Source organism: Lissotriton helveticus, chromosome 1_2 (assembly GCF_964261635.1).
Source record: "Lissotriton helveticus chromosome 1_2, aLisHel1.1, whole genome shotgun sequence".
Classification (NCBI taxonomy): domain Eukaryota; kingdom Metazoa; phylum Chordata; class Amphibia; order Caudata; family Salamandridae; genus Lissotriton; species Lissotriton helveticus.
This window is the reverse complement of record NC_136058.1, coordinates 318737547-318763379: the sequence shown is the minus strand read 5'-3', so window position 1 is coordinate 318763379 and position 25833 is coordinate 318737547. Positions and strand designations below refer to the sequence as shown.

Sequence of the window (25833 nt, the reverse complement as noted above, 5' to 3'; positions counted from 1 at the left end):
GCAGGTAAGTCTGGAGTAGTATCGGACTGAACATTCAGGACCATAAAATTCGAAGAATCATTACCTAAATTATAAACTTCATTTTCTAGATCTAACCCTGTTCTATGGGAGAGACCTTGCTTGTCTGGAAAACATGCTCTATTCAGAAGGGACATATCATTTGAAGATGACGTTAACGTGGACCATGCTCCACACGAACCATTATGTGAAAACGGATAAGGAAAGAGTGGCAGAACTCCCTTCGGCGTCTGGTAAGGGGGGAGTCGACCACACACCCAACAATTAGTGGCATTGCTGGTCTGGTGTGAATAGTGTAACATTCTTATAAATGTATTATTTCTCATGGCAAGACGATAGGATAACTCGTGAGGAGGCAGATCACTAAATGTGTGCTCTACTGTAGCATTAGAAAACTTATTTACATGAGAAATTGGAAAACATAAATGTAATGCATAACTTGTGCAGGTAACCATCAAACTTAGAAACAATATAAAACTTAGAAAAACGATACATCTTATAGAGTTTTGACTAACTCTCTCACTATGGGGGTCTATCTCATACATGTCAGATACCTGTCTAACCGTTTCACCCGAGAGGGACTTAGACAATTAAACTGGCTGACTTATTTTACTAGACCGGAGCTTTAACTTATACTCCTGTTGCGGAGTTTTCTCTAACAGAGGAACTTTCAGTTCAGGATTCAGATCAAAGTCTGGTTTCAGGCAGTCTTTAGAAATGGAACAGTTCTTTGAGAATGTTTTTTCTCGAACTCCATGGAACTTCTTTACATGGGACAGATGGACCCACCCCTTGCGGCCTTCCAACTTCACGGCCGTGCGGGTGGTCAGGAGGACAAGTCGCGGCTCTTTCCAACGAGGCTCCAGCGGACTTGAACGATCAAAGTTCCTTACGAGGACGAGGTCGCCTGGAATGACCTCATGCGGTTTCACTTCGGTATTGTCTGGAAATGCAGCGGCAACCTGGGAACGACAAGAGTGTAGGGCAGACATCAAGGAAGCTAGGTAATCTGTCAACATATTACTGGAAACATCTGTAATACTGCGGGGTCTAGGTGTACCCCACATGTTTGGGGGGCGGCCGAATATGACCTCATAAGGGGACAGACCTGATCTGGAATGTGCAACCATCCTCATGAAGAATAGAGCAACTGGCAGGGCAACTAGCCAGTCTACACCTTTCTCTTTACATGTCTTGGCAATACGGATTTTCAGGGTCTGATTATGTCTCTCTACGAGACCGGCTGCTTCAGGATGGCGCACACAATGGAACTTCCACTGGTACCCTAACAAAAGGGAAACATGTTTCATTAACTCAGATGAGAATGGCTGGCCGTTATCAGAATACACGACCCTAGGGAGTCCATAACGGGGAAAGAATTCACGAACCAACTGCTTGGCAGTGGTCGCTGCTGTATAATCTGGAACTGGATATGCTTCTGTCCACCTGGACAAAGCGCATACAACTACAAGAACATACTTGAAACCTCGACATCGCTCCATCTGAATATAATCCATCTGGAGGACTTCAAAAGGGTGGTCAGGGGGTTGGAATCCACCTTGTTCCACCGGGACACTTTTACCTGGATTGAATTGGCAACATATCATACAAGTACGGACTTTCTGCTTGGCTGCAGCTCGTAAATGCTTGTTGAACCAAAGGTTCTGTATACTATCTAACGTGGCTTTTTCTCCTAGATGTGCTGGACTATGTGCGGTATTGATAATGACTTGAACCATAGAGTCGGGGAGAAACCATGTGGCTTTTCCCTTCGTCACCCATCCCTGATCTGTCTGGACCCCTCCTTGTTCGGACCATTTCTTGATTTCTTCGGGAGTAGCATGTAACTGTATGTCTATGACATCTTGTGTAGGGTCCTTAACTGTCATACATGTAGTCTGTTCTGGAGTGAATGTCTGTGTCTTGTTAACTGGAATGTCTGGTGTCTGAGCTGTAAACTTGGCTGTTCGATCTGCGAGATCGTTTCCTTGGGAAATGATATCAGTAACTTTCGTATGTGCCTTGCACTTCATGATAGCGATAGCTGTCGGTAAATGTATTGCATCTAACAGAGCTTGAATGAGGAGACCATGCTGAATCTTGGTTCCATGAGAAGTCATGAAACCTCTCTCCTGCCAGAGTACTCCGAAGTCGTGTACAACTCCGAATGCATAACGTGAATCTGTATATATGTTTACTTTCAGGTTCTTAGCACGTATGCAGGCTTGGGTCAGAGCAACTAGCTCTGCTGCTTGAGCAGACAGGGTGTCAATACGGTGCGTTTCAATAACTTCAGTGTCAGTAGTCACTGCATACGCGGCTACTAGTTCTCCTGTACTTGTTCTCATACATGAACCGTCCACATAAAGTGTCAGGTCGGGATCAGGTAATGCAATGTCTGTCAGGTCTTGTCTTGGCTTACTCATAGTGTTAATAACTTCCACACAGTCATGTGTGGCAGGATTTGAAGTAACTGACGGTAACAGTGTAGCAGGATTTAGAATGTTGCAGCGTCTGATTTCTATGTGTGGCTGGAACAGTGTCAGTTCATAACCTGTTAAACGTGCAATGGTCAAGTGCTGAGTCTGTGTTCGGTTTAAAAGAACTTCCACGGAGTGTGGAACTTGTACTGTCAGGGAGTGTCCTAACACTATGGAATCACTTTGTCTGATTGCTAGAGCTGTGGCTGCAACTGACTTGAGGCACGCAGGCAAAGCCTGGGCTACTGGATCTAATGTGCTCGAAAAATAAGCACAAGGCTTGTACTGTCCTGCTTGATCTTGTGTGAGAACAGATAATGCAGTACCATCACGTCCTGTGACAAAAAGTGTAAAAGGCTTACTGTAGTTCGGTGTAGCTAGAACAGGTGCTTGGCATAAGGCTTTCTTTAATTCATTAAAACTAAGTGTATGTTCAGATGTCCAAGGGAGGACAGTCGATACGGCTGCCTCCTGTGTCGTTAACTGTATCAGTGGCTTTGCTAGAAATGCATACTGAGGAATCCATTGTCTGCAGTAAGAAGTGAGGCCAATAAAAGCTCGTACCTCCTTCTGTGTCTTGGGCGGTGGAAGACTCGCTATCAACTGGATACGGTCTGGTGTCAACTGCCTACCCCACTTGGACAGTAAGTGGCCTAAGTAGATCACTTGCTGGACACAGAATTGTAGCTTCGAAGGGGACACCTTGTGCCCCATCTCGGCTAGGAAATACAGAACTGTAAGTGACGCTCGCTCGCAGTCACGCTCAGAACGGGCTGTGATCAGTAGATCATCGACATACTGGAGCAGGGCAGTGTCAGTTGGCATGTGAATATTGTCTAGTTGTCTTTTAAGTGCTTGACTGTAAATACTAGGACTTTCTGTGAAACCTTGAGGAGCTCGTGTGAATTTATAGCTCCTTCCATTTAAACAAAAACCAAAAAGGTACTGGCTGTCTGGATGAATGGGAACACTGAAAAATGCATTCTTGAGGTCTATAACAGTGAAAAATGTAGCTTCAGAATCAATAGCTGTCAATAGGGATGAGATATCTGGGACTACTGGGTACTGGGGTATGATACATTTATTAAGTTCTCGAAGGTCAATCACTAATTGATATACTGGAGGTGCATTTGGATCAGTACGTTTCATGACTCGAATGATAGGAGAATTACATACATTGGAGTCAGTTTCTACAACCACTCCTTGAGCAATGAGCTCGTCAATAATTTTGGATAAGGCTGCTACAGCCTCAGGTGGCAATCTGTACTGTCTGATTCGTGGCAAGACTATACCTTGCTTGAGGGTCACACGATGGGGTGTGATTTGCATAAAACCTACATCAGTTGGACCTTGCGCCCATAAATGCTGTGGAACATTTAGTAATCTTGGATCAAAATCACGTAATACATAGTGACCTTTAAAGTCACGCAAAAACAATCGGATTCCTTCTGGGGAGCAGCAAATTACTGCACCTAATTCTTTCAATGTTTTAATGCCTAACAAATTTTCTGGACATGACTTCGTAAGTAACAAATCAGTAGTTCGGGACAATGGACCAACTCCTAGAGAAACTGGTTTTGAAATCTCGTTAACAATAGGCTTTCCTGAAAAACCAAGGGAAACATTTCTAGAGCCTGAGAGCGGAGCCCCTGGAACCTCGTCATGACTGATAGTAGTCCTACTTGCCCCTGTATCAATCAACAACTTTCTGTCTTTCCCTAATACTTGACTGTGTACATAGGGACCGGACTCAGATTGTTGTCCCTCATACAGTGTAATGAGGTGCTGGATCATATACATACCCACCAGTCGCTGCTCGGCTGGGGGTAGTTTCAGAAACATTTGTGCCACTATTTCATCTGGAAAAGTGGTAGAATCAGTAATCCATCGGACTGCTGATCGGGCTAGTTCTTGTTCATGTATGGTACTAAGTTCACTATAACCGATTCGTGATTTCAGAATGTGATCGGTAGCTTGAAATACTTGCTCAAGAGAACCTTGTTCTGGTGCTGGAAGAGGAAAAACTTTCTTGTGTTCTAGACGTGAATGTCGGTCTGGAAGTCTAGATTTACCTACATACGCTATTCTGGCGGTATTCTCGTCTTCTACCTCTTCGGTAGGAGAGTCGTCTTCTTTCTCGGACACTTGTGCTGTTTTACGTTGCTGGTGCAACCTTATTATTTCCTTACGAATTTTCTTGTACATACTCTCTATACTACTGAGCGTCTTGTGTCTTCCCTCGGCTATATGATCACTCCACTTTGTCAGAACTCTCATTTCGATCGGATCTTTAGTCGGATAATCTTGTTCCCTTATTAAACAATTGATTAGAAACTTTAATAGCATGAGCTGAATCTCAGCTTTCCTTTGAGACATGATTTCGCCAATACTTTCTGGATCATCCCCTGTACGGATGAAACGATATATTCTGTCTAGATCTTCTTTCATATTCGGTAGGGTGTCCAAATACTCGGTCACCCGTCTTACGCGCAATGAATATATAACCATATTATCATCGCCTGGGACTGGATCATAACGGCATTCGGTAAGAGCTCGCTTGATATCTGCAACGGACTGATGTTTGGGCGTACGCTGTAACGCACGTTCATGTAACTCGACTAACGTTACACGTTTGTGTGGCGGCGGGGTACCAGGAGGACCTCCCCCCGCGGCCCCTAAACTGGAATCGTCGACTGATACTCTTCGTGCTGGCAGAGTGACCGATGTAGCGGGAACTTGTACTATGGGCTGGACCGGGGGTACCGTAACAGGTGCTGTAACAGGTGCCCCGGTGGCTGGAGGAACAGGAATTACATTATTTACAGGAGCAGGCGGAACAGGATTCGCATATTCCGGGACTGTGTCGTCCAAATAGGACGAGAGAAAAATATCAGCTGCGGTCGGTTTGTGACGTAGCTTAATCGGAACTAATGGCGGCGGAAAATTACATGGTGCTTCCGGGGTTGCTTTTGGCAAGCCCTCGGCAAGAAGAGGATACATACCCTTAATGAGGGCATTTCTCTGTCTGTCTGACTGTTCGGCTTTTACTCGTTCACCTATTTCAATTAATTCCCTTTCTTGGGCTCTTTCTGAGGATTCCCTACTTAATTCAGACTTTCTGATTTCTTTTTCGGTTCTTTTATGAGATTCTTTGCGCCATAACTCGATGGCATCTTTCTGGGACTGTCTGGCTTTCTTTTTCCATAATGCTTCTTCTACTCGCATGATGCACTCGGCATCCCACGTACCTGATACGGGCCATCTATACTTTTCTTCTAATTCTTTGGTGTACTCCACCCATAAATCTAGATACAATATGGCACTTATGCCATGCTTATGATACATAAAATGACCTGGACTGTCCCTAGGCGGGACAGGAACTGCTTCCTCGAGCAGACCTTTTCTAGTTTTTAACTGACGTAATTTCGTGAACAGAGGCATAACTTAGACTGGAGTCTAGACACAATACAATACACGATAAACACAATAATGACTTTAAGAAAACAAATCACTCATACTACGACATTGAAAACACATGTAATAACATTTAACATAACAGTTCGGACAGAATATTACCTAAAATACTGAGAACAGAACACATGAATTTCTCGAGAACAGAACTTACTAGAACAGAAACTTTACTAGAATGACTAGATGCACTGCTAAAACAGTACGAAACTTACCGGTCCCATAAAGAGACACGTCAGGACCCGCGCCCACCTAAGTGAACACTTCGTGTTGGATTTGCGTACCCAAACCCACGGACCAGAGACAAATTAATTGACCCTGTCTAGATACTACCCCAGCAACGGTACTCACCGGGCAGCAAGAACGGAAGGCCTCGGACTGGACTGGACTGCTACGACGACGGACGGACGAACTTCGGATTTCAGTTACAGGTGGGCCTCCGGATACCTCGGACCTTGGACTCTCGGCTTGGGCTCTGGTCGGGACTCGCCGCGTTCCTCCACCGCCTCGTCTGGACGCTGGACCGCAACCTCCGTCTCCTCCGTGGGCCTGAGGGATACTTGAAGCAGAAATATCTGCACGTGCACGGTATGGTTCCGTCACGGCTGCAGAGGATCAGGGGGCCTGCGTGGCTTCTCCGGCGCGTGGGGAAAGGGCAAGTCCCTATTCGGGCGCCATTATGTGGTAAATAAATAAATTATTACCGGATCTATTTTTGACTATAATCAATAAACAGGTAGCTCAATAAATAAGAGTCAAGATTCGAGGTAGTTGGAGTTTGACAGGCTTTAATCAAGCATAAAGGACAGGAACAGGACAGCCTGTACAAGAGTAGGATGGCAGGGCCCGACAGCTGTCGGGCAGGATCTGGGAATTGGCTAGCAAACTTTAATATCCGGGCACAATATATATAGTTAAACAAAATACATTACATTCAATACAGTAGGCTTAGCAGTAGGCGGGGTTTGTAGCAGTCGCGAAAGATAAGGGCAAAACTGATGCAACAAGAAGGCGTGTACAGGGCGTATACATAGACATGTGATACAAACGTAACAGAATATGTCATAAACGGGGCGGAAACATGGAGGAGGCTTCTGAGCAGCTGGGACCTCTAACCTAGTGGTGCGCGCAAACTGGCAATGACGTGTTACTAGGGAGAACTGGGGGCTATGACTTCTGCGCTAGAAGAGGAGACTAAAGTCTGGAGTGTCAGAGCGACATGTACCCAGGCATATCTAGTATCTGGTGTTTAGAGTACATGTTGATAGAATCCAAAAGTTATCAGAGTAAAGGCTAACAGACATTAAGACTGGTGCATGCATAATTCTACTTGTAGTGCGTGTGCGAGGAATATTCTATGAATATTAATACAGTATTTCTCTTACATGGAGACATAAAGGCTAGACCATGACGGAAACTATTGATGCGATTCAGTAGCTTAGGAATGCAGAGAAGGAGGGCTGGACTGATAACTAGAAACATAACATACTCTTGGCAGACTGGGAGGCAGAGCCAGGCCGAGCCGGGCACTGCGAGGCATGAAAGTAAGCTAAGGGTCAGGGATACAGGTGGGGGCTGTATCGCTCCTTGGAGAGGGTTCAGGAAACAGGAGCTGAATCTGAGTCCGGGCCCTTTTGAGGCCTAGAAACGGGGATAATTCAATGAATTAACGTGCACACTGTAAAACGTGGCAACGTAGCTTTACATAGGCCTAATATTCGTTGTATTCACGAGGACTGGAAACTGACATACTAGAGATGGACACAACTGTAATTGCGTCTTTAATTGATCAGAAGGGAATACATGCATATCGATCATGCACATATGACATAACATGGGGAACACGTAGGCACATACAACATGGCAAAATTTACTTTTCCACACGTTACAAAAGAATCTTTACTTTCAGTAGCTTCAGTAACTTTTAATTAATTTGTTTGTGTCAACATTCTACAGGCCTTTAAGGTAGATATTTTGTATCACATTATAAAGGCAGCTTCTACTCTACAAACTAGAGAGGAACAAGCATTTGTAATGCACTAGGTCTCGCAATTGCGAGATTTTGAGCTATTGGCATTGTAAATAACAATGCCTTTTATTTATATGTTTAAAAAACCTGCAATAATAAAAGGCATTGTCATTTACAATACCAATAGGTCAAAATGTATAAAATACGAGACCTATTGCATTGCAAATGCTTGTTGTTTACAAACGCCCCATGCTGCTCTTTCATGTTAATAGAGGCCACGCCCCTTTCTTTAGACGAGCCGTGTCTAAAGAAACATCAGCGGCTGCTATTAAAATGAAAGCGCTGTAAGGGGTGCTTATTTTTGTAAAAGCGTCCCGTGAAAGCACGCATGACGCGCTGAATGTTGAAGGAAAGCATGTAGTGCCCGCAGTAGGAGAAACTCATTAAAGAAAATAGTGCTTACAGCAGCCACGACCACTGCAGGTGAGAGCGCTGGGGCGGTGGGGCCAGGTGAGGGGGGATATTGAGAGACTCTCGAAATTCCATCTCACGCGGCCCCACCGCTGTTACCTGCAGTGGTGACGGCTGGCTTGCAGACTAAAAAAAGACCTACTGTGTAACAACCGAACTAAAAGGGCAAGTCCTAATGGGAGCTTACAAATGAGGACAAGGCAGTATTAAGGAGGGACTAACAAGCCTATTAAGGAATCAGGAGCCAGCATTTATGAAGGACAATGGTACAGGCCAATGACAAATATGGGCGGAGAGTGGCCGGGACTCCAAGTACAAATTCCAGAACAGCATGCATCGTAGACCAGCGCATTCGCTGCCCAGGCTCAACCTAAAAATATCAGTGACCAATGAACCAAGAAAAATAGAAAGTACAATGCGTGGGTCAGAGCTTCTTCTCAGGGACCTTGCAGGAGGGCAGCCCCAGGTTTCCCAGACATGCATGTGCATGAGCGCCTCCCCTGGACAGTAGGGTGACCAACCGTCTGTAAATTTCATGGACTGTCCAGAATTTGGATCTCACATCCCTAGTCTGTGACAATCCCTTTTATGGATGGCTTTTGTCTGTAATTTTGGGCATTGGGCAATAGCACTGTTCCCCTGCATGATGCCTCAGCTCCCTGATGGGGCCGCCTCGCAAACTTGACTCATGACTTCTACTTTTTCAGATTGCCTATGTTCAGGGGCATAGTGAACCCTACCCCCACCCAACCCCTTGCTTTAGGAACTACAGCAAGGGTGAAATTCTTGATGGGCCTCTTCTATCTGCAACTCTGCAGTCAAGGGCTCAGTTTATAATTCATATGAAAAGGTGGGCGAGTGAGTAATTGAAGGGATGGGTGGATGGCTGGATGGATTAGGGAAAGTGTGAATGGATGAATGAAAGGGTGAATGGATGGATAATGAGAGAATGGATGGATGGATGAGTGAGTGGAAGGATGGATGAGAGAAAAGGTAAATGGATGTATGGGTGGAAGGGTAGAAGGATGGGTAAATGGGTGGATGGATGAGTGAAAGGATGGATGGATAAGTGAAAGGATGGCTGATGGGCGAGTGAATGGGTGGATGGATGCGTGAATTGATAGATGGATTGATAAGTGACAGTGTGAATGGATGGACAGATGAGTGGAAGGGGTCCCAACAACAAGCAGCACTTACCGGCGGAAGCTCCGGCCGTGAGGGAAACGGCAACGGCGGGGCAGTGCAGCAGTGTTTTCCAGTGCCGTGAGGGGAACGGCTGTAATTAACCACAAATCCCAGGTGCCCCAGTAGCAGCACATCGGCGCACCGGTGACGCTACAGCCAGCGCCCGGAGGCGCTATTTAACATCAGAGCGCCGAGTGCTCTGGGGGTCCCAACAACAAGCAGCACTTACCGGTGGAAGCTCCGGCCGTGTGGGAAACGGCGACGGCGGGGCAGTGCAGCAGTGTTTTCCAGTGCCGTGAGGGGAACGGCTGTAATTAACCACAAATCCCAGGTGCCCCAGTAGCAGCACACCAGCGCACCGGTGACGCTACAGCCAGCGCCCGGGCAAAGGGCGGGCCGTCTGTGGCCGTCCGGGGCCGGGAGAGGCCGGGCAGGGCCATGTCCCTTGGCAGTACAATCATCATTGCAGACAGTACAGTAGGACTAAATGGCAATGGAACAGATCTGATCCTCAAATATTGACCTTATATTTTTTATTGTCCCCTATTACTATTTTGTATTTGTATTGGTTGTTTCTACATCCCTGAAGGCTATATCCCAAACCTTATTAAGAATGGGTAAAAAAACTCCTGCTTTATCGTGGTCGCAAACTAGGCTGAAAACTATCACCACCCCTGTCCCAAGTTTGACTGCGTTTGACAAAATGCTACAATAAACTATAGTGGTTGTGGCTACAGTCATAGAGAACACCGAGAGACGCCTCTCACTCCCTCCAAGCATTCTCCCATTTACCCAATTAGTAAATACATCTATGGCCCTGGCTAACTTCTCTGAATCTTTACTCATGGACTCTTATGCAGGACTTCCTGGAGCCGTGAATAATGGGAATAGTTCAAAATAAGACCTGGCATTGATAGAACATTCCCTTATGGGTAGCAGGCTTTCATCTACCCCTACTCTGCAGTTGCCCCCGTCAGATAAAGATTCTTTATCACATGAAACTGGTGACTTGGTAGTACTGGAGGGTTCAGACATCTACCCACGTAGTGAATTAGTAACTATGGATGGGGTAAACATCGATAGCCCACCAGCACGAACCAGGGGGCAGAAAGCAAAGAGTAAAATGAAACATGTTATCAATGAACAACTTACAAATAAACAAAGGGGTAAAAGTAGCCGCACATATCGGAAGGTGACACAAAATCCTGCTGGGCAAAGAGGTGATAAGGGTGTGAATCAGCTTAATGCTATAGATGCCCAATCCCTTGAGGATAACACAGAGGTGGGGATGCCAGATTCTGGGTTCGTATGGAGACTCTGCTTTCTACTTTATTAGGGCCTATCTGTCTAAAGATGTTAAATATTGAAACCAGGATGGCCTCTATGGAAGAACAAATAGTAAAAATTGCAGAACGCAGTGAGATTTCTGGCGTCAAGCAATGTTTGCTACCACGAGCATCCACTTCAAACGGGGCATTGCCAAAGATCATCCCAAATAATAAAAACAAAGATGGGGGAAGGAAATAGAAAGATCAGAACTTATATATAAGGGGATCACTAATGCCATAAATACCAACAAGGGTCCATCGTCTGTTGGTAATGACTCAAACAATAAGAATAACGCACCGAGCAATAGTAAGGGAGTTACACAGGGGATACAACATACCCCACTTAAGGAGACAAGGGCAACCGCCCAAGGCGGGGTTGGGTCTACAGGGAAAACTGACATGGAAGAGAGGAAGGGCTCCTGCCCTTCAGGAATTTCAAAGCGCAGTGACATACCCCGGGTAGTGATTTTACCCCCAGAATGTAGTACCTACGTCACTGTCCTTTGTAATGTACCTAAATTGCAGGAAGGTCAAACGGAAACGCAAGAAACACTTAGGAACAAAACCCTTTATTGGATGACTAACAATTGTAATTATCCCATATCTAGTGCTGAACACATATTACTTACTCAAAGAGTGGGATGGATAGGCCCAGCTCCTAATACTTTTGACGGGGACTGTGTGATAATAAGTTTCAGGTCACCAAACTGGGCGCATGCAACTTTAATTAACGCCCCCCCCACCATCATGTACAGAGTATAATATGACACTACTACCTTTGGGGTATTTCTATAAACATTTATGGGCCAATCACCTAGAACCTGAACGTAGAATGCTGGGCCCCAACCTTAACATTAACTACTTACCTTTTCCACGAATAGCTCATCCAATGCGACTCCTCATCCCGCTGCTTAACAGATTTGAATGTTTGACAATGATGGAGGAAAATGACTGACATAAAGTCTCGGAAAGGGTACCCCAGGTCACAAGACGGGCCAGTTGACAGTAGATGGTACCCCTGAAATGGGTTGGGCTGAAAGAAATAGCCTAATTACTAACATAGGCGATCATTTGGGGAGTAGGGACGACGGAACCCATGAGGATAGCGTGACTTGTAATCCAGGTACAGTAACTACTGCAGAGCGTTTGGTAAATGGGGACGAGCAGTTAAACGAATGTCTAATTTTAGATCTAAATGTAGAGTCTATTGGGGGCCCGGTTGGTTTAGGACAAGAAGGGTACACATTAACAACCTGGAACATCGCAGGCCTGAAGAGAAAGTTGGATACCACATTTTGGCAGGATTTCATCAGAGATGGTAGTGACTTCATCTGCTTACAAGAGACATGGAGTACTGAAGAGGTTGTAGTGGAGGGTTATACCTCTTTCTGCTTAAGTGCTGTACCCTCCCAAACAGGAAGAGCCAAAGGTGGGTTATTGCTGCTCATATCAACAAAACTAGTGGGGTGTAAAATTACAAGTTATGCATCAATTGGCAATAATAGCCAAGTCCTGAGACTAACCTTTCCGAAGGGTAAGGACTTGGTTTTAATACATTTTTATAATAATAATTTTAATAAGGAAAGACAATCACCATTAGGCCCATTAGAAAAGGAAATAGATAGAGTATTAAATCTCTCCAGAAAACTCGTAGTTATTCTGTGAGCGGGTGATTTTAATATTCGTGTTTGCCCAGCGGCACTAACCAATTCTTGTGGATTAATGAAGTCCCATTGTACCCCCTTTACAAATGATGACAATACTTTACATTTTTTGCATTGTGATTATGGCATGGCTATAAATACATTTATGGCAAAATTCGACCTTGAGCTTTTAGATTGCTCTATGACTAAAGGCCATATCAAATGCCCAACATTTACTGGGAGGAATGGGAATAGTAACATAGACCACATTGCATTATCTGAACATAGTTTTTTTACTGATCTCTGGGTAACAGAGCAGGTGGTCAGCGACCACAATAGCATCTCTATAGCACTACTAGATTGGGGCGGGAAAAAAGTTAACAATGAGGACCGACTTGTAGATATTGTCCCTGTTAGGCCCAATGGGATGAGAATAAAGTGGGCTAGTGTGGATCCACCAAAGATTCAAGCAGAGGTGGTCACCAGATGCAGGGATGCTATTGATTGTTGCTTAAATAAGGATGTTATACCTGGAATTTTATTAACTAACTTTGCAGAAATAAATAATGTAATCAAGAGTGTATTAACAAAAATCCCTAGAGTAGACAAACAGGGTGGCACAAGGTGGTTTGACTCAAAATGCACCCAGGCTTTACAGAAACTTAAAATGGCGTTAGGGTCTAAGCCTCGTAATCAACTGTTAATCCAGGAACTTAGAAAAAGTTATAAAATAATTTTGCTCACACATAAAAAAGATCTGAGAACTGCAGCCTGGGACCAATTAAATATGGCTGCGGACACCAAAAACAGCAAACTCTTTTGGGAAACTGTTAGTAGCCCTTTTTTAAAGGAAAACTGTGTACCCGAATTAACATCTTACGTTAATTACACCGAATGGATCCAACATGTTTCTAATATTTTTAACCCGGATAGGTTGGCGTTAAATTTTAATTTAAATTTATTTTTAGATAATGATGATACGTGGCCAAGACTACCCCTGTTAATCGATGTGGAAGAGGTGCGGGAAGGGTTGATAAATAGCAAAGGGGGAAAAGCACCGGGACCGGACGGCGTCCCAATAGATCTATATAAGGATCTGATGGACTTGTGGGCACCAATCCTAACAATAATTTTTAACAAATCAGCTATGGGGAATTTTCCTGTATCATGGGCACAGTCAATCATTGTTCCATTACATAAAAAGGGATCACGCACAGAGGCCTGTAATTACCGGCCAATCTCATTACTGGACTCCTCTATTAAGGTAATGAGCAGGGTACTCCTAAAAAGACTGGAAACCTGGGCCACAGATTACAGAGTATTAACTCCAGTCCAATTTGGATTTCGGAAGGGTTTAGGCACGATCGAACAATGTGTAAATCTGGATCTACTCATCAGCAAGTACACAGTTGCCAAGGAGGGTAACTTGTTTCTGTGCTTTGCTGACCTGAGTAGCGCGTTCGATCTGGTGGACCATGCCCTGCTATGGAAAGTGGTGCTTGAATCTGGAGCCCCTGAGGAGATAGTATTCTTCCTGGCACGAGTATACGAGAGGTTAACATGCAGTGTGCGTTATGGGCCCACAGGTGAGCGAACCCCTTTCTTCCCGGTAAAAAGAGGTATAAGGCAGGGGTGCGTATTGGCCCCTGTGGTATTTTCCCTCTTTATCAACCAAATAGCTACAATTTTAAATAACATCTCGGCAGATGCACCTAAAATTGACGATACAGTGGTATCTGTCTTGTTATTTGCCGATGATGCTGTTTTAATTTCCCGTACCCCTCTAGGCCTCCAGCGACTTATTAATGAATTTGTAAATTTTATAAAGGATAGGAAACTTTTAATTAATAAATCAAAAATGTATACCATGGTTTGCGGGAAGAAGAAGACACTAAGGCCTTTCTTTCTCGAAGGTTCAAAGATAGAAGCCGTCACATATTTTTGTTACCTTGGTGTTACTTATGAACATAATAGTAAATGGGGAGGGGAGCAAGAAAACATTAGACATAAAATGATAAGGAACACAAATGGAATTTTTCGTTTTGCTAGCAAATTAGGGGTGTAGATTACAGAATATGGTAACCATATATAACACTAGATGTGTTTCCTCAGCCTTGTTTGGAGCCGGAATATGGGGCCATTCATCTACAGACCAACTTCAAAATAACGAAAATTGTTTTTTAAAACAACTCCTGAGTGTCCCGGCTTCGGCCTCTACTGATTTGATCCACCAAGAAACCGGCCTTAATTATATATCGGATCTAGCAGCTCTACGCCCTCTACTTTTGTGGCGTTCGATCTGGTATAAGAGTGAGACAGAGTTCACTCAGAAAATAATTCAAGATTGCCTTAAATTAGAGTACGCTTCCCGCATCCCATGGCTGAGTTATATTATACATTGGTATGGTATACTGTTTGATTTTAATATTTTAAAGGTGTCCGAATACACAATCCCCTTTTCAAAGAAGGAAATTAAGGATTCCTTCTTGTCCTTTAAGAGGGGAGAGCGACTGAAACTAACTAGGACCCAAAAGACTGTTGTGTTTTATAGGCAACTTGAACTCGAAAGTGGTTTTCAGGCTTATTTGTCCGATGTGTCCAGATTGTCACATCGCTTTGTTTTAATACGCCTGAGGCTGGGCATTGTACATCACTTGGTATCCTTCCCAGAAATAGGAGAGCGATCTACTATGATATGTCCATGTGATAGTACCTCTAGCCAGAGTTGTTGTCATTTTTTACTTTTCTGTAAATTTTATACATTTTTACGGAAATTTTACCTGAAGCCTATCTTTTTAAAATATAACGTTCGTACAACAGTGGATGCAATGAACTTACTATGTGCCCTTGAGAATACGGATATTTGCTTTCGGGTTGCATTGTATATATTGAAATGTAGAGCAGCCAGGAAATCCATAATATTTTAATCAATTGCCATGGTGAAACTGTATACAAGCACATGACACTTTTTTGTCGGGATGGAAATATGTTTATTATATGTTGCAAGAACCCGAATGTTTACTTAGGCATATGTCACTTTAAAGAGTACTCGCTAAAGTCCAAGCTAAAGTACTTCTTAGCACTATGCACTTTTATTGTAATATTTTTGTTATGCTGCTACTATTTTGTATGTGATTGTTCGAAGTATTTTTAGGCATATGTCATTTTAATGAGTACTGGCTAAAGCTCTAGTTGAAGCACTTTCTAGCACTATGCACTTTTACTGTAACACTCCTTTCGTCTGCTGCTACTAGTTTGTATGCGATTGTGACCGCACTGATCCTCTCAGACGCGGCCGCTCCACACACTGCTCCCGACCCTGCCTGATTGCACCGTATCGTAGCGCTCCCAGCCTGACTGCATACCGCTACCCCGCCTTGCTGACTAACGAGCCTCGACATTATTTAATTAATGTATTATTTACTCGTTATTCAATTAAGTTTGCAACGCAAAAGGGCCAGATTGCTGCTTATTTGTATTCCGCCTGGCTGAACATTTTATAGCGCTAGTTGACAAAGTGCGCTTTTTAGTTGTGCTGCGCTGCCTGCTGGTCTCTTGGGTGTACGATTATTTTAATTGCTTTGCTCTGATTGATGTATGTGCCCGCCTTGGCTCGCTGCCATTTTGTGGAGATTGTTGTGCCTACCTGACCGGATATCCGACCCACACCCGCCTCCCAGCTGCCCCTCCCTCCCACTGACACAGTAAGGCCATCGCTCCCACGGCCTCGCTGTGACCGCCCTGATCCTCTCAGACGGGGCCGCTCCACACACTGCTCCCGACCCTGCCTGATTGCACGGTATCGTAGCGCTCCCAGCCTGACTGCATACCGCTACCCCGCCTTGCTGACTAACGCGCCTCGACATTATTTAATTAATTTATTATTTACTCGTTATTCAATTAAGTTCGCAACGCAAAAGGGCCAGATTGCTGCTTATTTGTATTCCGCCTGGCTGAACATTTTATAGCGCTAGTTGACAAAGTGCGCTTTTCAGTTGTGCTGCGCTGCCTGCTGGTCTCTTGGGTGTACGATTATTTTAATTGCTTTGCTCTGATTGATGTATGTGCCCGCCTTGGCTCGCTGCCATTTTGTGGAGATTGTTGTGCCTACCTGACCGGATATCCGACCCACACCCGCCTCCCAGCTGCCCCTCCCTCGCCCCTCCCCCCTCACTATCCACATATGACAGATACTCTTGCGCGCAGCGTTCACGCGCAGCGATCGCGCCCAATTCACGCCGAAGGTGCGCCAAAGGTAAGCCCGTCTACGCCCGTCCGTGCCTGGACCGTGCCCAGCGCCAGACCCCCTGGTCCCCGCCACTCCCAACCCTCTAGAGTCACATATGATGCCACTTTTCTCCTCACCCTCAACCCCGGACGCACCCCACTATGCTGCGAAGCTACCCCAGGACGTACCCACGGCCCATTCACCTGCCTCTCCTGCAAGTTCAACTGCTTCAGGACCCTCACCAAACCCACTTCCTCCACACACAGCTCCGAACTCAACAGCCTGAAATGCATCCTACTGAACACCCGCTCAGTCCACAGACATGCAACAGAACTCTGGGACCTAATCGACACTGCGTCACCTGACGTCGCCTTCCTTACTGAAACATGGATGAACGCATCTTCTGCCCCCGACATAGCCATAGCTATACCGGACACTTACAAGATCATTCGAAAAGACCGCACCAATAAAAAAACTGGAGGAGGCATCGCCATCGTCCATAGAAACACCATCAAAATCACAACCAGCTCTGACGACTATCTTGCAACCGCCGAACATCTCCACTTTCAGATCCACACCGACCCCAGGACCACCCTTAGAGGCACCCTCATTTACAGGCCTCCAGGCACGAGATCTCAATTCAGCGACGACATCACAGACTTCGTCAGCCCGCACGCCCTCGCCTCCGAGAACTACATTCTTCTAGGAGACCTCAACTACCACCTTGAAAACATACTCGACAACAACACCACCACCCTTCTGGACAACCTGTCCAATCTCGGACTCAAACAACTTGTTGACACCCCCACTCACACAGCCGGACACACGCTCGACCCTATCTTCACCTCCAGCAAGCACATCTCCTTCGATCACACTACAGCTCTCCACTGGACGGATCACAGCTGTGTTCACTTCAGCTACAAAACCACCCTGACCCACAACTGTCCACAACCCATTCCCCGGAGAAAATGGAACAAAATCACCACCGACCAACTCCTCACATCACTCAACCAAAACCCTCCCACCCTAGCAATGGACCCTGACCAAGCGGTCACCAACTTCAGGCAATGGATTACCCACAGTGCGGACGAACTAGCACCCCTGAAAAAACACCAGTTGAAATCATCCAGCAAAAAGGCTCCCTGGGTCAGTGATGACCTTAAAAAATCCAAGAAGACATGCCGCACCCTGGAGAAGAATTGGAGAAAAGAACCAACCTCAGACAACATGGCCTCCCTCAAGACAGCCACCCGCAAACACCACCAACTGATTCGATCCGCCAAGAAATCAGCATTCAAGGACCGTCTCGACAACAATTCTCATAACAGCAAGGAACTCTTCAATATCGTCAAAGAATTCACCAACCCTTCCGCAGCATCCAACGACATCACTAACTCCCAAGACCTCTGCGATGCGCTATCCTCCTTCTTCTACAACAAAATTGCCGACATCCACAACAGCCTCAAGAATACTCCCAGTGACCAACCCGCCCCACCCCCTTCAGATCCCACCCCTCCAACTAACAACCTCAGCTCTTGGAACCCAATCACCATTGAAGACACCATTCGCCTCATGAACTCAATCCACTCTGGCTCGCCTTCTGACCCCTGTCCCCACTACATCTTCAACAAAGCTGACTCCATCATCGCTCCCCAACTCCGCAATGTCATCAACTGCTCTCTCAACTCTGCCACCTTTCCAGAAATCTGGAAACACGCCGAACTCAGCGCCCTTCTGAAAAAACCCACAGCAGACCCCTCAGAACTGAAAAACTACCGACCCATATCCCTCCTCCCTTTCCCGGCCAAAGTAATCGAGAAAGCCGTCAACAGCCAACTCGCCGCCTTCCTTGAATCCAACAACTCCCTGGATCCCTCACAGAACGGCTTTCGAGCCAAACACAGCACCGAAACCGCCCTCATTGCGGCGACCGATGACATCCGAGCACTCCTGGACAACGGAGAAACAGTGGCCCTCATTCTACTCGACCTCTCCGCCGCCTTCGACACTGTCTGTCACAGCACCCTCATAAAACGCCTCAACAACATCGGCATACAAGGAAAAGCCTTGGACTGGATCATCTCGTTCCTAGCTGGGAGAACCCAGAGAGTCAGACTCCCCCCATTCTACTCAGAGCCCACCGAAGTCATCTGCGGCGTACCTCATGGTTCCTCACTCAGTCCCACCCTCTTCAACGTCTACATGAGTCCTCTCGCCTCCATCGCACGTCAACACAACCTCAACATCATCTCCTACGCCGACGACACCCAGCTAATCCTTTCACTCACCAAAGACCCCAACACCGCCAAAACCAATCTTCACGAAGGTATGAAAGAAGTAGCCGAATGGATGAAACAGAGCCGCCTAAAACTCAACTCAGACAAAACGGAGGTGCTCATCCTAGGATCCTCCCCCTCAGCTTGGGACGACTCATGGTGGCCTTCCGCTTTGGGATCAGCACCCACACCCACAGACCATGCACGTAACCTTGGCTTCATTCTAGACTCCTCTCTCTCAATGTCCAGACAAGTCAACGCCGTATCGTCCTCCTGCTTCAACGTCCTTCGCATTCTCAAAAAGATCTTCCGCTGGATCCCCCTCGAGACAAGAAAGACTGTCACCCATGCACTGGTCACGAGTCGACTAGACTATGGCAACACACTTTACGCCGGAATTACAACAAAATTGCAGAAAAAGCTCCAGCGTATCCAAAACGCGTCAGCGAGACTCATTTTAGACATCCCGCGCCAAGAGCACATCACCGGACACCTAAAAAATCTCCACTGGCTTCCCGTCAACAAGAGAATCACTTTCCGCCTTCTTACCCACGCACACAAGGCCCTTTATAATCTGGGACCCGAATGCCTCAACACCCGGCTGTCCTTCTACATTCCCACCCGCCAACTAAGATCATCCAATCAAGCCCTCGCCGCAGTCCCGCGCATCCGAAAAACCACCATGGGTGGCAGATCATTCTCCTTCCTGGCTGCCAAAACCTGGAACTCACTCCCCACCCACCTTCGCCTTACTTAGAACCACATCTCCTTCAGAAAAGAACTGAAAACCTGGCTATTCGACAAATAGTGAACCCCTCCCTCTAGCGCCTTGAGACCCTCTGGGTGAGTAGTGCTCTATATAAATGCCCGAACTTATTGTTAAATTATTCTTAGTATTTATTAAATAATGTTGCTCCGTTGGTGCATCACTTCATGGGCCAGCTATGGAAGGTACAGTTACGTTTCCTTCCAATTTAGTAGGGTAATTATAAAATTTGCATTATGATGATTTTATAACATATAATTTGGATGTATTCTTGTTTTATTGTTGCTTTTATGGTTGTGTTATGCAAACCGAATAAAGTTTTCTAAGAAGAAGAGTGGAAGGATGGATGTAAGGATGGATGAGTGAGTGAAAAGGAGGGTAGATGGACAAAAGGATGGATAGTTGAGTGAAGGGGTGAAAAGGTGGATGGATGAGAGAAAGGATGGATGGATGAGTGATAGGGTCAATGGATGGATTCATGAGTGGATGAGTAGATGGATGGGTGGATGGATGGATTGATGGCTAAGTGAAAGGGTCAATGGAGAGAGAAAGGGAGGATGGATGGATGACTGAAAAGGTGAATGAGTGGAAGGATGAATGACTGGGTGGATGAATGAGTAAGTAAAAGGATGGCTGAATGGGTGAAAGGGGAAATGGCTGGATGGATGAGTGAACGGATGGATGGGTGGAAGAGTGGATGGATGAGTGTACGGATGGATATTGTGAAGTGGTGGAAGGATGAGTGAAAGTGTGGATAGATGAATGAAATGATGGATGGAAGGAAGGATACATGATGGATAAGTTAGCAAATGGAAGAATATGTTTGGATATTGATGGGCTTACTTATATACTATTGCGCGACCTCCTCTGATGTGTCTGTAAAACGTTACTTTTCTCCCAAAGTTTTGTCCTGAATTTGCACCCATGCCAGTTTGTCTCCCTACTGGATAGGGTTTTACTTACAAGGCAGGGACCTGTAGTCCTATCATGTCCCAATATAGAGGGTAAACACCGACCTGTGTTAGGTACTCATGCTGGACCTGGGAATATAAGATCTCTGAGGAGGGTGGTGGGGCGTGCACGTCCGCCCAGTGGCACTTTTACTTTCACAATGTGTCTGTAAGTTTTAAACTTTTACGCTTAAATAGATAAATGTGACACCTTCGTATAAAACAATTCCCCATTCAGATCCCGCCCCATCATTCTATTTGTTTAGCATGAAGAATACTCGTTAAAATGCATTTTCCATGTAGTTCTTTGATTTTAATATCATATATGTTTATATAAATAATAAGCCTCAATTACTTTTTACTTTTTCAATTACTTAAAAGAAAAGGCACAAATGCAGTCCAAAAGGTAAAAGACTTCTAAATATTTTAACATGTAAAGGTGTGGCCATTAATAAAAAGAATCAGCAAATTGTAATATCAGTATAACTTTATAAATTGCATTTAAAAAAGGTTTTCTATCGTTAAAACGTTTGCTTAGTTTAAAAAAAAGTGAATCTCCCCGTCGGGGAATTGAACCCCGGTCTCCCGCGTGACAGGCGGGGATACTGACCACTATACTAACGAGGATTTGATGGGTGCACAGTCGCTAAGCAGCTCCTTGTCGCGGCTTCAACCCGCCCTGTCCCGCCTGTGACTGATGGGTCTCATTTCCAGCTCCTCGACACCAACGCAAGGGGCCACAGGTTCAACACACACACTCCCTCCCACAATACACACAAACACACTCCTCCCTCACACCTCACAGCAGCCCTCTCGCCTCCCAGCAGACGCTCTCAGCAGCATCCCCTGATGCCAGAGTCACCACAACCAGCTCCCAGGGCTGCTCCAGACGGGGCCCCGGGCTGGCTCTTCAGCCCAGGGGCCCCTGGCTCTGTCTGATGAGGGGGCATTGCAGCGGGGGCTGCACACAGGGAGGGGGGGGGGGAGAGACTCTCCCACAAGCCGCCTGCCCCAGCCGGAGGAGAGAGCTGTGCTGTAAAGGTGAAGAGAGGAGGCAGGAAAAGCCCAGGCATATGAGGGTCTGAGAAAGAGGCGCTTTCTATTGTGAAGCAGAGGGGAAAAAAGTGAAGAGTTTGCAAAAGTCCTTCGAGCCGGATTTGAACCAGCGACCTAAGGATGACAGACACTCCACTACAGTCCTCCGCTCTACCAACTGAGCTATCGAAGGCTAGGCTGGTTACACATGAGTAGGCGCTAAATGGCATTAGAAGTGGTTCTGGACTGGGCACTATTCTGTGTCTTAACACTTGATAAAGCTGCAAACCCGACAAATATTTAACTAACAGGGAAACGTCTGAGTCTTGACTGATTTTCATGATATATTTACAATTATTATTTTGGGATCCAAAAGTTAATAATGGGGTTATGTTATATAGTTATATATATATATGTAGCGCTCAAACACCGTAGGTTTCCTGGTATATTTGTTTTTTATTTATTTAGGGTGTTTCGTGTTTACTGTTGGATACATTATTGCTGTAGATCCTGGGTAACATGTGTTATGGTCTTTTAAGAGTTATTTTTTTAGTTCGGATGTTCTTTGTAGCATTAAATACTTAAATGTGTTTTTGCGGTTCGTGCATTTTAATTATAAAAATGGTAATCGCCATGGGATCCACAAGTTAATAATGTGGTTATGTTATCTAGTTATATATATGTTAAACTTCATCAGGTGTAACATTTTATGTTTTGCTCTGTGACACCACGGGCTGGTTTTACTTAAAGTTCAGGGGCTGGTCCTTGTAATAGGATCTGTTTAAACACCAGAAGGTGACAAGAGGGCTGTCCCCTCTGACCTATCAGAGCTCTTATATGCTGTGGGTGTAACAAAGATGATAATAGGAGGAGACTGGGTTGAAATGCGGAGCCATTGTCAGCCCTTTGCCCCTCAGCAGCATCGCCTCAACGTCAGTCCCACCTCCTCTATAAAAGAGGCCTGCAGGAATCCAGTCTGAGGGGTCAGAGGGCAATCAGAGGTTACTGGGCCATAGTTGTATCAAGGAGGGGTGTTTACTTCTGGTGCCCCGGGGCCTCCGTACTCTGGGCCCCCAAACTAGGGACCAGGCCCCCCTTTTAACACCTGACTCAGAATAACAAGACAGAGCAGCTGAAAGCTTACTTGGGGACCCACATGTATGAAAGGAAGAAATGGGGGAAATAAACTGCACCCTGACCCTATTAGTGCACACTTTTTACATCCGGTGTAAACATAGATACATATTTTGATTTATAACTTGTTTACATTTGACATGAATAAATATGGAATCAGTTGTACTTTAGAATGTTTAACCTGCCCTCCCATGCTTCAGTCGTATCTTATCCTACCCGATTTAAAAAAAAAATAAGTTTTTCCATTCGGTTCTTTTAAATTGAAATGATGTCAGAAAGGAACAACACAGCAGAGAATGATTACAAATGTGTGTTTATTGCTTTTAACCTCAGGGGCCTTATTTATGAAGGCCTTGCGCCGCCGGTGCGCCACTTTTAAAATGGGAAAAAGTGACGCACTGCGGCGCAAGGCCTTCATAAATAAGGCCCCAGGGGCCTCATTTATGAAAAGTGACGCATCGCTGCGTGAAAACAGTGATGTGTCACTTTTCACTCCGCCCTCCTTGTGACACCAATGATACGTCATATTTAATGTATGACGCATCATGGCGCTCGGAGTTACAGATACGTCAGTATTTCTGACGTATCTGTAAGCGCAGAAGTGACGCATTGCTGGAGTGTGTCACAAAAGTGACGCAACTCCAGCAATGCGCCCTTTTCACATGGGGCAAGCTCCATGTGAAAGGGCCTGCATCAGTCTTACGCCTGCTGTGAGGCAGGCGCAAGATTTTGACGCAACGGCGTCCTAAAAGTGACGCAGTGAAATTTTATAGATTTCACTGCGTCACTTCTACGACCCTTCCTTGCGTCAATACGCCCCCCTTGCATACATTATACCTGGCGCAGGTATAATGTAGCGCAGGGGTTTACAAAGTGACGTATCTACCTAGATGCGTCACTTTGTAACTATGGTGCAACAAGGCACATTATTTACGCTGCTGGTGCGTCACAAAAAGTGACGCACCGGCGGTGTAAAAGTGACGCACGGCCTCATAAATGAGGCCCCAGATGTTTACTTTTGTAAACACACACCGCAGAGGCTCTTCCCTCCGCTCTCCCAGAATGCTGTGCGGGATTATTCGGGGTCTGCCCCTGTCAAGGCTGCTGATGCCCCATTGCTGCTCCAGGGCCCTGTGGGCTGTGAGTGCTGTGGCGGTGCTGCCCCCTGGCGGTCAACCTGAGCATCTGAAGATACCAAGGAAGCAGCTGGCCGGTCACTGGAGAGCGGTCTGTGGGGCCCTCAGCCTGGTGAGGAGACACAGGAGTGAAGTGTCCTGGGGAGAGGGGCGTGGCTTTGTCTGGCTCCTGGGGGGGGCAGTAAGAGTCAATGTGGGGGCTGCTGCTGTCCTCTGGTCCTGGGTCTGGGGAAGTTCCAGGGTTGTAAATAATGAGACATGAGCAGGTTGTGGCACAAATCCTGACCCCTCATTCCTTCGGGTTTGTCTGGAGTGGGGGGGGGGGGTCTGTGACCCATTGATGGTCAGACTATAAGAATGATAGTATAACTATAAATGTACCAGAGTGATGGGACAGAGACTGAGCCACAGTGGTTACTGACAGCCTCCCATATGGTCTAGCGGTTAGGATTCCTGGTTTTCACCCAGGCGGCCCGGGTTCGACTCCCGGTATGGGAAGTACAGCTTTTTGCTAATGCAACATTATAAAATGTATTTTATTCCATCCAAACTAAAATGGCTCTGAAAGTCCTAATAATCTCTCTTGCTTTCTATCAGTCTAAAGCCCTCTGTGGTTTACACCGACCCCTCAGCTCCTGTTCCCGCCCCAGCCCTTCCTGTTCAGCTGCTGTAGTATTAATGAACGCTACAGATCAATACTGTGAAGGGTTAATCGATGTTTGCCTTTTATCACACAACAAAGAGTACAGATTATATCAATAGCGCGTGGATTACAAGGCACCCGTGCCCTGGGCTCTCACCGTGTGAAATGCTCGTTTCTTTCCTGCTCCGCCCCTGCTGTGGAAGAGGCGCTTTCAGAGTCTGTGTTGTGACATTAATTCGCGCTGTGTTGATTTATAGGAGATGAGCATTTAGGAAGTTTGTTTATTCTCTCCTCTGTGGGCAGCTCCTGTGTCCGCCGTTTCTCGGCCCTGCACTCCTTTAAGAGTACGTTAAAGCTCTGCCCTAAAAGGACAGTTTAACGCATCAAAGAGTCATTTCCATGTGTTGGTTAAAAACAAGTTGTGTGTGTCCTGTTTAAGGATTGAATTGTAAAATTGACTTTTTTAGTTGGATGTTTAAGCATACACTATTGACCAATAGAAAGTCAGCAAGTGACTGACGCCGCATCCTTACATGATTGAGCGGTGACGCAAGCAGTGTCCAGGCGGTTCCATGGTGTAATGGTTAGCACTCTGGACTCTGAATCCAGCGATCCGAGTTCAAATCTCGGTGGGACCTGAGGATTTTCTTATTTGATTCCAATTATTCTGGGTCTTACGCAGAGGATCATTAGTATCCCTAACATACCCCCTCCCTTCCTGTTTTCATTCTCCTGGTCTCTGCTGATATCCATACATTATCTTTAGGCGGTGCTGGGCGGCTCGTGACGCTGCACACAGGTGTTTTATCATTCCTGTGCCTGTGTGATCACCTTTCTCCTGTGGATATCCATACATTATCTTTAGGCGGTGCTGGGCGGCTCGTGACGCTGCACACAGGTGTTTTATCATTCCTGTGCCTGTGTGATCACCTTTCTCCTGTGGATATCCATACATTATCTTTAGGCGGTGCTGGCGGCACGTGACGCTGCACACAGGTGTTTTATCATTCCTGTGCCTGTGTGATCACCTTTCTCCTGTGGCTGCACAACAGTAACACACACAGTGTGGACCTGACTCCAGCGCCCTTCACACCGGATAACTT

General features: G+C 45.9%; 4 non-coding genes across 4 annotated transcripts; 2 read left to right on the top strand and 2 right to left on the bottom strand.

Moving 5' to 3' along the window:
• Nucleotides 1-21337: 21337 nt before the first annotated feature.
• Nucleotides 21338-21409, bottom strand: TRNAD-GUC (transfer RNA aspartic acid (anticodon GUC)). The gene has a single exon. It is a non-coding gene; the product is annotated as a tRNA-Asp (tRNA).
• Nucleotides 21410-21924: 515 nt separating this feature from the next.
• On the bottom strand, nucleotides 21925-22010 carry TRNAY-GUA (transfer RNA tyrosine (anticodon GUA)). Its single transcript is given in 2 exon segments — nucleotides 21925-21960; nucleotides 21974-22010. It is a non-coding gene; the product is annotated as a tRNA-Tyr (tRNA).
• Nucleotides 22011-24513: 2503 nt separating this feature from the next.
• Nucleotides 24514-24585, top strand: TRNAE-UUC (transfer RNA glutamic acid (anticodon UUC)). The gene has a single exon. It is a non-coding gene; the product is annotated as a tRNA-Glu (tRNA).
• Nucleotides 24586-25296: 711 nt separating this feature from the next.
• On the top strand, nucleotides 25297-25368 carry TRNAQ-CUG (transfer RNA glutamine (anticodon CUG)). The gene has a single exon. It is a non-coding gene; the product is annotated as a tRNA-Gln (tRNA).
• The last annotated feature ends 465 nt before the right edge of the window (nucleotides 25369-25833 follow it).